The 13671-nt window shown below is 41.9% G+C and overlaps 1 protein-coding gene across 4 annotated transcripts in view; it reads left to right on the plus strand.

Annotated features, from left to right (window-relative positions):
- Positions 1-13671, plus strand: part of LOC143291646 (uncharacterized) — a 42142-nt gene that overhangs the window by 5014 nt on the left and 23457 nt on the right. For 2 of the 4 annotated variants that reach the window (XM_076601627.1, XM_076601631.1), the window contains exon 1: positions 3230-3320. The exons of 1 other annotated variant lie outside the window; for it this stretch is intronic. The gene's annotated coding sequence lies outside the window, so the exon portion shown is untranslated. Of the gene's footprint in view, positions 1-3229; positions 3321-3660; positions 3855-13671 lie in introns of those variants that run through there. One more of the 4 variants, XM_076601629.1, reaches the window with a different exon arrangement.

A 13671-nucleotide genomic window follows, 5' to 3' on the forward strand; every position in this document is an offset into this window, starting at 1 on the left:
ACTGTCTGTCTCCTTCCCCCCAGCACTCTTCCTTGAAAGATGGTCTTGGAGAGCTCCGTCGTAGGATTTTGCCACGTGGCCATACCATCTCATTTTCCTTTTTTTTTCCCCCTCTATGGTCAGTGCGTCTTGAACCCAGTGTGTGGTCCTTGTGAGAGATGCCAGTTAGGGCGGAGTCTCCTGGAGCATTTTATTTCCACTGCAGCTTGGATCCTTCTCTGAAACTCTGCTGTAAAAGTACAGGACTCGTATGTGGTGTCAGTGTGTGTGTTGTGTCAGTGTGCCTCTGCGTGTGTGTGTGTGTGTGTGTGTGTGTGTGTGTGTGTGTGTGTGTGTGTGTGTCCGTCTGTCTGTGTCTGTGTATCTGCGTCTATGTGTTTTTTCAATGTGTGTAAGAGTTTGTAAATGTGTGTCACTGTGTGTGACCCTTGTTGTGTTTGGATAGGGGTGAGTGGGGAGGTTTGTTTCAAATCACATGAGTCAGTAGCTCAAACACACACACACACACACACACACACACACACACACACACACCCTTTGCTGATGACCAACAACACCGGCCAGCGGCAGCAGCACTGACATCGGAGTCAATGGCAAGAAACTGGAAAGACTGGAGTCCACAGTTTCAAGCACCTGTGGTCAATAGTACCACAACCGACCTTAAATATAGCCCTGAATTCAAGTTACACTGAAACAACAGCAGTGACAAAACTGAAGGCCGTTTGGAGCGACAGGAATATCACACCCACCTTAAAGATCACCTCTTTGGTTATCTCAACATTTCTGTATACCATGGGCTTTAACAACTGACCCGGAGAAGTGGAAACATGCCACAGAAATGAGGTGCTTCCGGAAACTCCTCGGTATCTCCTAAAGAGATCACATCAAGTGAGACAAGAGAAGGCAAGGCCTTCAAGACTCACTTGTCATAAATTAAGTCCCCTAGCATTAATTACAGAGTAACTTCCCTTTTTTTACTATCTGCACCAAAACGTTTGCAAAATAAATAAAAATTCCATGCTTAGCAAAAGAAGTTCCTGTTTGAACAAAAAATGATAATAATGACTCCTCTTGTTGTTGTGTCAGAATAAGAGGTCAAAGTGCCAAGTTCAGAGAATACAAAAAATATAAATATAAGAGTAAATGCAGTTTGCATATAATTAGGCTTCTTTTAATTTATTTTTTGTGCCCATCCCAGAGGTGCAATATTGTTTTAAACAAGATGACTGGAAATAACTGAATTTTTCCTATTTTTATGCCAAATTTGGTGTCAACTGACAAAGTATTTGCAGAGAAAATGTCAATGTTAAAGTTTACCACAGACACAGGACACACACACACACACACACACACACACACAGACAACCGAACACCGGGTTAAAACATAGACTCACTTTGTTTACACAAGTGAGTCAAAAATGAGTCACGCAAACTATCACATCTAATCTAACCACAGTAAAGAAACGAAAATTGAAGTTGTGTGGTATCACGATCAGCGGACTTGCCAAGACAATCTTGCAAGGTATGTTCACAATTATGACAGGAAGCGTAGAGTACAGTCTTGACACGTAGTCCCAAACCTAAATCAGTAGGCCTCCGTAGCAGCATTGTCATCGACGTCATCCTCCGTGGTCATAACAAAAAAAAAAAAAAAAAACAAAAAAAAAACCACCCACACACACACCAAAAAAGAAAACAACAACAAAGACAACAACAACATAATGTTTTTTTTTAAAAGAAAAAAAAAAAAAAGACAATGCAGACTTCATCCCTTTTTTTTTTTTTATATATATCATAATTATTATTTATTTATTTATTTATGTAAGCTATATATATATTTTTTTTTTTCTCAAGGCCTGACTAAGCGCGTTGGGTTACGCTGCTGGCCAGGCATCTGCTTGGCAGATGTGGTGTAGCGTATATGGATTTGTCCGAACGCAGTGACGCCTCCTTGAGCTACTGAAACTGAAACTGAAACTCATCCTTCCCAGATGATGATGATGACTTGTGGTCCAGCGACCTTCTTGTATAAGTTAATCTTTACTGCCCTCTGACCCTTTCTTCGTTGCCAAGGTTTTGAGAACACATAAACTGTTTTAACCCAACAGCGTTCTTGTCATGTGACAAAAACCAGTGTCACCATCATTCTGATAAATCAGTGTTTATCGACGGAGAGACATTTTGCGTATTTTATGGGTCACTGATGTTGGCCCGAGGAACCAGCTTGTCCCACGGCAAATTATTCAACTTGCCCCATGGCAAAAGATCCAACTTGCCCCCAACACGTTTTTATTTTGAGGGGTGACATTTGCCACTGTCACCGGGTAGAACAAAAATGTCGCGGACGGTATAATCCTCATCTATACCAAATGGAGAAAGATTATAAAAACTGTGGGTATCAAAATAAGACTGACTTTTGATAGAAGGTGTTCAAATAATGATTTTTCAACTAACACAGCCCCTGAAGACAGACCTATATGGTCTGCCGGAAACGTTGGACACCTTTTATCAAAAGTGAGTATTATTTTGTAACAGTTTTTTATGAATTTTCTCCATTTGGTGTTTTCATAGATTCAGCAGTAATTCTTTGTTTTATCGCCTACCCTGACCTCATCAATACCTTTGACATACAGGTTTTGTTGTACATGTCTGACTGATACCATTCACTATGCCTGAAAACTGCTTGGAATCAATTATCAAAAACAACAACAACAAACAAAAAACAAACAATTTCATAATTAAGATCAGTCGTTTTTTTGTTGGGTTTTGTTGTCAGTTGTTGTAGTTATTGTTGTTGTTTTATTTTTTCTTAACACATGGGCACCAGATTTTCATGACAGGAAAGCAGGCCATCATGCATGTGACTTGGGCATATCATGACTAAAGTGATTGATTTAGGCCTCAAACGTCTATAATTAAAGTTCAATTTGAAAATAAAGAAAACCGCAGTTTCAGTTTCAATTAGGTGTCGGAGTATAATTACACAACTGACTTGAAAATAGAGAAAACCAATGAATAACGATTTAAAAAAAAAAAAAAAGAAAGAAAAAAAAAGAAAAAAGAACGACATGGAGGCTGTAACGGAAAGTACTGATTAAAGGTTGGGATTCTGGGGCTTTGGTCATGTGTTGGGTTTTTTTGTTTTTTATTAGTACGCCAGCCACTTAGAAGCCACCAACAATACACTTCGCATTACGTCATCATCTCCCAATCGCTGCGCCTCTTACAACTCGTGTTCAGAGTTTCAGTTTCCTGCTCTCAAGTGAGGACGAAAGCAAAATCGTTTGGATATGTTCGTTTCTGTTTACAGAGAGAAACTGGTAAGTTTTCAGCTATATTAGTACTTTGGTAGACACGAAACCATTGTAACTGGTCGGATGGGGGATGTCGAGTTAGGAGTTGTTACTGTGCCAGCATTTTTGACTCGCTCGATCGTGCAGTGGTGGCAAGCCCGATGACTTTGTACCCAAATGGGTATACCCATTTGACGGAAAAGTTGTCCACATTTCTGGTTCGGCATTCTTATTGATATTCTGCTTAACAGTTTTGCCAGTCTGCAGTCAAAACACACGTGAAAAAACAGAAATGTTAAGTAGATATATGTATATAATTGTCTACTATAGTAGACGATTGTAAATGAAACTTGAACTTGGGTTGCGTACTTCCGGTAGGGCTGTTTACCTTTTTCCGAGCTCTAAATTTTCACAAGTTTTTCGCCAATTTTCGTGTCTATTAGATTTAGACAGTGTTTAGTTTTTGCACAACTAATGCCCCCTTTTGACCTGAAAACGTGTTTTGGTTCATTTTTGTTCCTCTCCTCCTGAAATTCTGGACTTAAACGAAATTACATCGAAGTGAGTACTTTTACACTTTGCTTTCACTTCTCGGCCATCGACTTTCCATCTGTCTATCATTACTGTAAACCATGGCTTGAATATGATTCATCATGCTGCAATTCAACTTTACTCTCCTGACACTTGTTTTGTATGCTTTCTCATGGAAATTTTTTGTGTTTGATGTTTGTATCCCCCGTGTTGACCAAGATGTGAACGTCAATTTTTCTGAAAAAAAAGTCATCCGCACTTGCTCATCTGGATTGTGCCTGTTCACTCAAGCTCTTGCAGACAGCTGGAAGAAGAGAAACCTTAGATCTCTGTCGTACAAAAACCAAATTGTGCCCTTATACCTATGTACTCTGTTACTACTGCTTTCCTATGCACCTGAGCCAAACCCTGGATCATCGTTTCAACCTACTGGTGGGAATGACTCACATTACCCCTGTGGAACCTGTGACATCTCTGTCAGCTGGTCTGAGAGAGGTGTTGCCTGCGATACTTGTGGTATGTGGTACCACGCTCGCTGTCAAAGCATCTCAACACTGAAATATGAAGAACTTAATCAGGAGGACATCTCATAGCACTGTGACATTTGTGGCAACTGCAATGGGATTACAGCTTTTGACCTTCACAGAGTTGACTGGCCTGACAGTTCCGCTTCATACCATCATAATGATTCCAATATCTCCTCAACTACACCAACTGAAACCACCTTTAAGCCTAACCACATGTCTACTCCTACGAGAGCAAACCAATAGAACAAATCCAAAAATAGACCTTTATGCGTCCTAAACATCAACTTTCAATGTAGTAGAGGAAAACGAGCAGAAACAATCCATCTCATCGACAGTACTAAGCCGGACATTATCATAGCCTGTGAAACCTGGTTTGACAACGAAATCTCCGATAATGAAGCCATCCCTTCTATGTACACTGTATACCGTAAAGACAGAGATAAATATGGAGGCGGTGTCCTGGTGGCTGTCAGATCCAACCTGAAGAGCTTTATTGTCCCAGAGCTGTCTACAGACTGCGAGATAATTTGGGTAGGTGTTAAGCTGCTTGGCAGGAAAACACTCTACCTATGTGCGTTTTACCGCCCCAAGACCGCAGATGTACCCAGCCTTACGAAACTGGGCAAATCACTAGGCAGGGCGGCTAGGATCCCGAACGCATACATCCTTATGGGAGGGGATTTCAACTTTCCTGGTTGGGACTGGAACACTCTGACACTCAAACCTGGTACTAAGTGTGTTGAACTTCACAAAAAATTCAGGGACCTACTACATGACCATGGAATGCAACAATTAGTTCTAGAAACCACAAGAATACACAAAAAGCAAGGAACCCATAGCACGTTAGATCTTCTTATCACTAACTGCCCACATCTTATCCCTAGGGTTGAAGTCATTCCTGGCTTGTCGGACCATGACATCCCCTATTGTGAATTCTCCTTAAGCCCACCACGTATCAAGCAGACTCCAAGGCAGATCCCCCTTTATGAAAAGGCCAACTGGGAGGCAATGAGAAAGGACATGAAGGACCTGCACTCGGCGTTGGTGACCGATGTAAACAACCTCACCACAGAGGATCTTTGGACCAAGTTCAAGGACACCCTCATCACGTCAGTCCAGGCCAATGTCCCCCACAAGACAACGCGTACCAAGGCCTGTAAACCATGGATCACAGCTGACATCCGTAAAATTGCCAAGTGACATGACAGGGTCTATAAGAGAAAGAAAAAGCAAAGCACTCCTGAACTAGTAAAAGAACATAAACAACTCAGAAGACAGAAGCAACATATGATAAGACACTCCTACTGGGAATATGTCCATAGGTCAGTCGCAGGTGACCCTGAGTCGGCAGAAGATTCACCCCCGAACAAGCGATTCTACACCTTCGTCAAGCACCAGCGCAGCTCCAACTCTGGCGTCACACCTCTGAAAGTGGATGGTCAGCTTGTGACGGATCCCACCGCCAAGGCTGAGGCTCTCAACAAGCAGTTCCAGTCAGTGTTCAGTGAGGGGCGTGAGTACACAGACGTGGAGTTTTGCGCTAAATGCAAGATGTCTGACATCTCCCCCAGCTCAACCCTCTCTGACATCTTGATTACTGAAGAAGGCATTTGCAAACTCCTCTCCAAACTTAATCCCCATAAAGCCTGCGGCCCTGACAAGATCAGTCCTCTCATCCTGAAAAACCTTGCCCCTGAAATATCTCCAGTCCTTACAATGATCTATCAGTCCTCTCTTGACACTGGTTATGTCCCTTCTGACTGGAGATATGCAAACATTGCACCAATATACAAGAAAGGAGAACACTACAACCCAACTGATTACCGCCCAGTCTCTCTGACCTCTATCCCTTGCAAAATTCTGGAACATGTCATCGTCAGTGCTCTCGTGTCTCACCTAGAATCCAACGAAATCTTACGTCAAGAACAACATGTCTTTCGCAAGTTTCGGTCCTGCGAGACACAACTACTCAATTTTACAGAAGAACTGTTTGGTACTGTAGAGAAAGGAAATCAGGCGGACGTCATCATTATGGACTTTGCGAAGGCCTTCGATAAAGTAAACCACAGCCTCCTCATCCACAAACTGAAACATTACGGCGTCCAAGGAAAGATCAACAAATGGATAGGAGCTTTCTTGAAAGACCGGCAACAATCGGTGGTAGTGGAGGGCGCAGCTTCCGGCCGGGTCAGTGTGAAGTCTGGGGTCCCACAAGGCTCTGTTTTAGGGCCAGCGCTATTTTTGGCGTACATCAATGACTTGCCAGAAGAACTCTCCTCACTGACACGTATGTTTGCTGATGACACAGCTGTCTACCGTTTAAAGGCCTCCAAAATTGATCAAAACTTACTTCAGGAAGACCTCAAGAAGCTAGAAGCATGGGAGCACAGCTGGGACATGGCTTTCCATCCTGGAAAATGTACTATTCTCCCAGTTACAAAATCATCCTGTCCTGCAAAATCCGACTATACCCTCCACAACCATATCCTAGAAACTGTTTCTACCTCAAAATACCTAGGCGTTACCATCACAAGTGATCTCAGCTGGGACCTGCACATCAACACCATTTGTGCAAAAGCCAATAAGACCCTCGGCCTCCTCAGAAGAAACCTGAAGATCCCAGCAGTGCGCCTCAAAGAAACAGCATATAAGACTGGATCAGACGTTTTAGGCCTGGAAGGCCTGTTCGTCGTTAACTGGATACAGTTTTCCAGCATGCGTGGCCTAATGATAGCATACTGGATCATTATGCTTGGAGAGTTGGCCCAATGAGCGTCTAACCTAGTCTTTAAGGATAACATGTTTGGGGCAGTCACAACACTGTCTGGCAAACCATTCCATATATTTACGACTCGCTCTGCAAAGAAGGAGCTGCGCACTTTCAACCTAGCCCGATTTAGTAGTATAGGGACGGTGTCTGGTTTCACCTAGACCGCGAGGTCTAATATTTGTCCCCTCTTGGTTTTGCAAGGTGTCTAAAAAGGGATGCTTTTTGGGGCATTCCATCCTTGCAAGGGGGCGTGGGAGAGAATGGGGAGTACGCAGAGTGAAAGAGAAAATAGGAACGACGGGTAATTTCAATTGACCCGTCTGCCTTATTCGTCAACGGCACTGCGTAATTCCGATGGCAAGCGGAAAGTGCGCAAGAGTTGTGCACTTTGAAACTGTAAACGGAATGAAGTGTGGTGTCTTTCGCGCGAGGTTGAAAACGAAAGTGGACGATGACACGGAAGGGTTTGCGATTGTACTTACCTATACATGAATCCACATGTTTTGCACTCATATATGGCGCAAATGTCACAAGCGGTATCACACAAGGTAGTGTTCTAGGACCCCTGCTTTTCCTGTTGTACATTAACTCACTCAGTACGGCCAGTCCTCTCTTCTCCTCTACACAGACCCCTCGGATGTCCAGTGGGTGTCTGAATGACCCAACCTTTAGCTTCCGTCGTCAGAATTGTGGTATTCTTTGTCAACATTCACCTCTTCAGTATAAGAGCCTTCCGCTTGCAATATTTTGATGATGGTAATTGGGGTGAAACGCTGTTAACGTCGTCTCTTTCGCCGTTCGTATGGAGAGAGTTAATGACCTTCCTACTAGAGTGAAGAGCAATGTGAAATTGTTTGCCGACGACACAAAGTTCACACAGAGTGACCAAGTTGGTGCTTCACAAGTCCTCCAAGATGACCTAGACAACCTACAGCAGTGGTCTAGAGAGTGGTTCCTACACTTCCATCCAGAAAAATGCAGTGTAATGAAGCTAGGAAACTGCAAATCGGAAGCGATTTACTACATGAAAGGGAAAAACAACAACGGGGAGGAATACAACCTGGCACTTGCTGAGAGTGACGTGGTGAAAGACCTGGGAGTGTACATTGATAACAAGCTGGACTTCAAGACACATGTGGCAACAGTTACTGCAAAGGCTAACAGGATGGTTGGTATAATCAGGCGTTCTTCGATTACCCATCTGAAGATCTTTTATACAATTGTTCAGATCCCTGGTTAGACCCATTTTGGAATATGGGCATTCGGTCTGGAACCCGCAGTCAAAAACATTGTCCAGAGAGGTGGAAGACGTCCAGCGATGGGCAATGAAACTGATTGGTCATTTGAAGAACAGTCCTTATCATGAAAGACTCGCTTTGCTTAAACTACATTAGTCTAGAACACAGGAGGCAGCGGGGAGATATGATTGACTGCTATAAATACATACACGGAATCTGCAAGACCACAAATCCCGAACTATCAGCTGCAGTAAGTAGAGACAGAAGAGGTAACAGTTTACTGTTAAATAAATCACATGCAGACTGAAAGTGCGCAGTTCCTTCTTTACAGAGCGAGTCGTTAATAAATGGAACGGTTTTGCCAGACAGTGTTGTGACTGCCCCAACCATGTTATCTTTCAAGACTAGGATAGACGCTCATTGGGCCAACTGTCCAAGCATTTATGATCCACTATGCTATCATTAGGCCACGCATGCCGGTATACTGTATCCAGTCGAACGACAAACAGGCCTTCACAGGCCTCAAACGTCTGATTCCAGTTCAAGTTCAAGCAAATAAGAAAAAGATAATCGAAGACTGCTAAAATAGTAACATACGGAGTATACTGTATATCGTAAAGGATGATAGTGCGCATTTTTCATGCCTTATAAGTTATAATGCCTATACAGTGGAAAATAATCATAATGAAAAACAAACTTACGGAATGAATTTTTTTTCTTCAACTTTTTTTTTTTAATTTCCCATTTTTATAACACATAAACAATTGACAAGACGATATAAATGAATAAATACATATATTGGAAAAGGAGAGAAGACAAACTGGACAAAACAACTACAACATAAGTGACATACATATATAATATTCTAAGCTTAACAATTGTGAATGGTTGTATAAGTCAGTTTAATAAGTCCTCGGATATGATAATAGATATCCATATCCCTGAAAGTATATATATATATATATATATATATATATATATATATAATATATATATATATAAAGAAAACAAACACATCAATCTGTCAGATATTCCAAATTTTCAGAACGATCATGTTCCTTCCTCAAGGGATAAGTTGTTTACATGTTATCATGGTCACTCTTACACAGCTATTATGATGCAAGCACGCCATGACGTACATGTTGTGATGCAATTTCGCAATGCCAGGTTTCGCCCAGAGCCTAAATAATTGCAATTGTCTGTTTTCTTCTACTGTCAAAAAATAAGTTCCTTAAAACCTAACTTACTGAATAACTCAATCAACAGTAGAGAAATAAAACGATAAATAATAACAATCAGAAGAAAAATGAAATAAAAATCAATGATAAATAAAAAAGAAGAAGAAAATAAATAGATATTTAAAATCAATAAAGAAAGAAAATAAAGGGGGGTGGGGGTGGGGGAGAGGGATAATCAAAAGAAGATTAAGAATGATGATGATGATGATAATAATAATAATAATAATAATAGGTTTTAAAAACTAAAAAGATATAAAATAAATAAAATTTTTTTTTTTTTAAATAAGAATATTATAAACAATCAAATTGTTGAGAACAATGGGCTGTATTACAAAAAGAGAGGCATCTAAGAAAAGTACTGATGAGAGGAAAGAAAGGGAAAGGGTTGAATTTTACATCTATGATTAATTGATGAAAAAATGTAAAAATAAATAAATAAATAAAAGAAAAGAAAATAAACAACTGAATGAACTAGAATAGTAGGACATCTATCACCATAATCAGCACCAGCGTCACCTCCACACCCACAATCAGTAGTATTTGTAGCGGTCATCGTTGTCATCATCATCATCGTTGTTGTCGTCGTAGTAGTGGTTGTTGTTGCTGTAATGGTCATAGAAGTGGTAGTAGTTGTGGTGGTGGTAGTAGTAGTCATAGTCATTGTTGTCGTCGTTGTAGTAGTACTAGTTGTTTTCACACAAGTTAACATTCACACCATTCTGTCTCTGGAACTGATCCATTGTCGTTGTCAAACACAGCTTTCAGGTCGAAATAAATTCAGATATCCAGTTGTAGCGTGTTGAGACCAAAAGGGTGGACTGTCCTCAGTTTCCCCATCCAGAACTGTTCCCGCTTGAGCCTTGCTTGTTTATTCTTCAGATGTACTTCTTCAATGGCCATGACCTTTACGTTGTCCTGCGTGTGACCAGGCTCGTGGAAGTGCATGGTGACCCAGGTTCACTTTGCTGTATTGTTCAAACCTATGTCAGACCTGTGCTGGTATATTCTTTCCCGGAGAGAATTCTGGGTCTGACCCACGTATTGCTTGTGTGCACAGGTATCGCAGAACAGAATATATATTCCTGCTGTCACAGGTGAGTCTCTGCCTGATGTTAAATGACTCTTCTGTTTGTGAGCTTCTGAAGGTGCGGGATTCCATCAGGTGGTGTCTACAAGCAGCACATCGTGCTGTGCCTCTGTTGCACCTGAAGCAGCCAAGGCCAGCCTCAGGTTCAGCAGCAGGTAGTGTTGAAGGCATCAATAGCGTTCTTATTGACCGGCAGGCTCTTTCCGCCAGAATAGGAGGTGTGGGCATGGTTTTCTGCATTCAGTGCATACGTTCACTGGTGTGGAGCTTTGGATGTAGCTCATGAAACCATGCCCGCAGTGGTGGGTTTGCTGGATTGTATGTTAGACCATTGGTGTCCTGTTGTGCTTTGGTCTGTTGAGGTGGGTCAGTGTCTGTTGCCTTGGTGTCTTGCTGGCCCTAGCTCTTGCTTCTTTGATGTCTGGCTTGTAACCTCTCTGTAAGAACTGACCCTCCATCTCATCACACCTGGTTTGGAAGGTAGAGTTGTTGGCGGTGGAGACGAAGGAACTGTGTGTATGGAATGTTCTTGGTGATGTGGCGTGGGTGGCAGGATGACTTATGAAGATAGGCATGTGATTCTGTTGGTTTGGTGAAGAGGTCTGTTTGCAGGTAGCCATTCTCAAGGTGGATCAGAATATCCAGGAAGGAGATGCTGTCCAAGGAGCTGTTGACAGTGAACTTGATGGTGTTGTGGTAGCTGTTCAAGTGATCTGTCGACTTCTGCAGATCTTCCCCAGTGCCGGTCCACAACATAAATATATCATCAGTGAACCGTCTCCACATCTCAGAAACGGGCACAGGGCTGTCTGCAAGCAAACATCGTTCCAACCATCCCATAAACAGACATGCCACAGTGGGGGCCATGGGGGTGCCCATGGCTGTTCCAAATGTTTGGAGAAAATACTGACCGTCAAAGTGGAAGGCATTGTTTTCTAAGACATGTGACATTATCTTCAGAAGCAGTTCCGTTGGTGGTATGTCTCCTTTTGGCTGGTTCCGTAAGTAGTATCTCACTGCTTCCTGCATTTCAGTATGTGGGATATTGCTGTACAGACCTACCATATCAATGGTTACAAGACGAGTGCTTTCTGTAAATGGTCCGTACTCATAGTTCCACCTGTTGAATCTGGCGGAGCATGTCGGTGCTGTCCTTGATGTAGCTTGGGAGTTGGCAGTTGTATGGCTGAAGCCAATGGTCAACTAACTTTGATAGGTGTTCGGTTGGTCCATTTACTCCTGACACTATTGGGCGACCACACAAACACGCACACGCACACGCACACACACACATATATATATTATACATACACACATAAACATACATATATCAGCTTGCACAATTTTTCCAAAATCTACCTTAGTTGTATTTTATTTCCATACATGGATAGAAATATTGTTTTTATATGCTATTTCTAATTAAAGTTAAGTATGGCAAACATTTTATTTTGAAGCTGTGTGTTTCACATGCGATCATAGTGTCATATTCTTCGATTTTGTACCTTGAAACAATGTAATATTCAAAAGCATGAATATCTGGAAGGCATTTATCTAACTTACATTTATGTATATACATCTTCCCCAGGAGGATTAATAAATCAAGCACTGAGTCTGTCTTCATATCAGCATGGAAACCAAACAGTATTATACATTCATTGAATTTCATATTCTCACACTGTACATTTTGTTTTTAATAGTTCTTCCAGACCTATCCAAGCGTTTTGAGTAATAGCATCACCAGAATATATACTCAACACTGTCTTTAACTTCTAAACAAAAATCACAGTTAGTACTGTTTACAATTCCCATTTCCTTTAAAACAGCATTCGTTCCAATGATTCAATGTAATACATGAAATTATAGCCACCTTAGTTTTATGTCTTTAATTTTATGAAGTTTGTTAAAAGCTTTTACCTAGCGAATATTTGTTCCCAGTTTCTCAGACCACTTGTGGCAAGATTTTGGGAGTGCATCTCATGGAATGAAGTTGTCAGTGTTACACAGAACTTGTGCACACACAGTCCCAGAATGAATGAAGTTGTGAGCCCTACACACACTTTGATGGAATGAAGTTGTCAGTGTACACGCACCAAACCACAGAAAGAAGTCAGTTGTCAGCGATACACACACAATACCTGAATGAAGTTGTCAGCCCTACACACACTATCACCGAATGAACTTGTGAGTGTACATGCACAACATCATCAGTCACAGAATGAAGCTGTCAGCGGTGCACAAAGTCACAAAATGAAGTTGTCAGCCCCGACTGTATGGACTCACAAACACGGAATGAAGTTGTCACTGTACACTGACACACAGACACATGTTGAAGAAATGCTGTAATTGTACATGCACGACCTGCCCCGTCTGCCAAAGTGGGTATGCACAAACGGGACGTATACAGCAGTACGAAAGAAGTCATTTTGCTTAATCTTGTACTTGAAGTGAAGACGGAATGAACTGAACCATGCTTCGCGGGAAGATGAAAACCAGAGTGGAGGACCAGGACAATGGGTTCAGAACCTAACATGAACAACTGTGTGCGTACGGAAAGAATGGCCATCCGTGGAGCTAGACATTTTTTGTCTTGTCCTCAATTCTCCATGGAACGCCAGGAGCACACTGACATGCAACATGCAACACAGCACACATGTATGTGACATGTGCCTTCGAGGAAACAGAAGCTGCCTACACACACCCAAGACAATCACAGAATGAAGTTGTCAACAGACACACACACACACACACACACACACACACACACACACACACACACACACACACACACACACATGTTGAATCACTGACTTGAACATTCACATCGCAAGGATCACGAGAAAGGGACGTCCAGCTGGTCTGTTGAATCGGTTCAAGTTCAGCACAGGCACTCGGCCATTAAAATGCGCTTTCCTAGTTCAGTATGTCACTTGTCTGCACAGGACATAGTTAAGGAGTTCTACTAGTCCCGCTCATTTTTGACTCACTTG

The sequence above is a fragment of the Babylonia areolata genome, chromosome 17, assembly GCF_041734735.1.
Source record: "Babylonia areolata isolate BAREFJ2019XMU chromosome 17, ASM4173473v1, whole genome shotgun sequence".
Taxonomy (NCBI): Eukaryota; Metazoa; Mollusca; class Gastropoda; order Neogastropoda; family Buccinidae; genus Babylonia; species Babylonia areolata.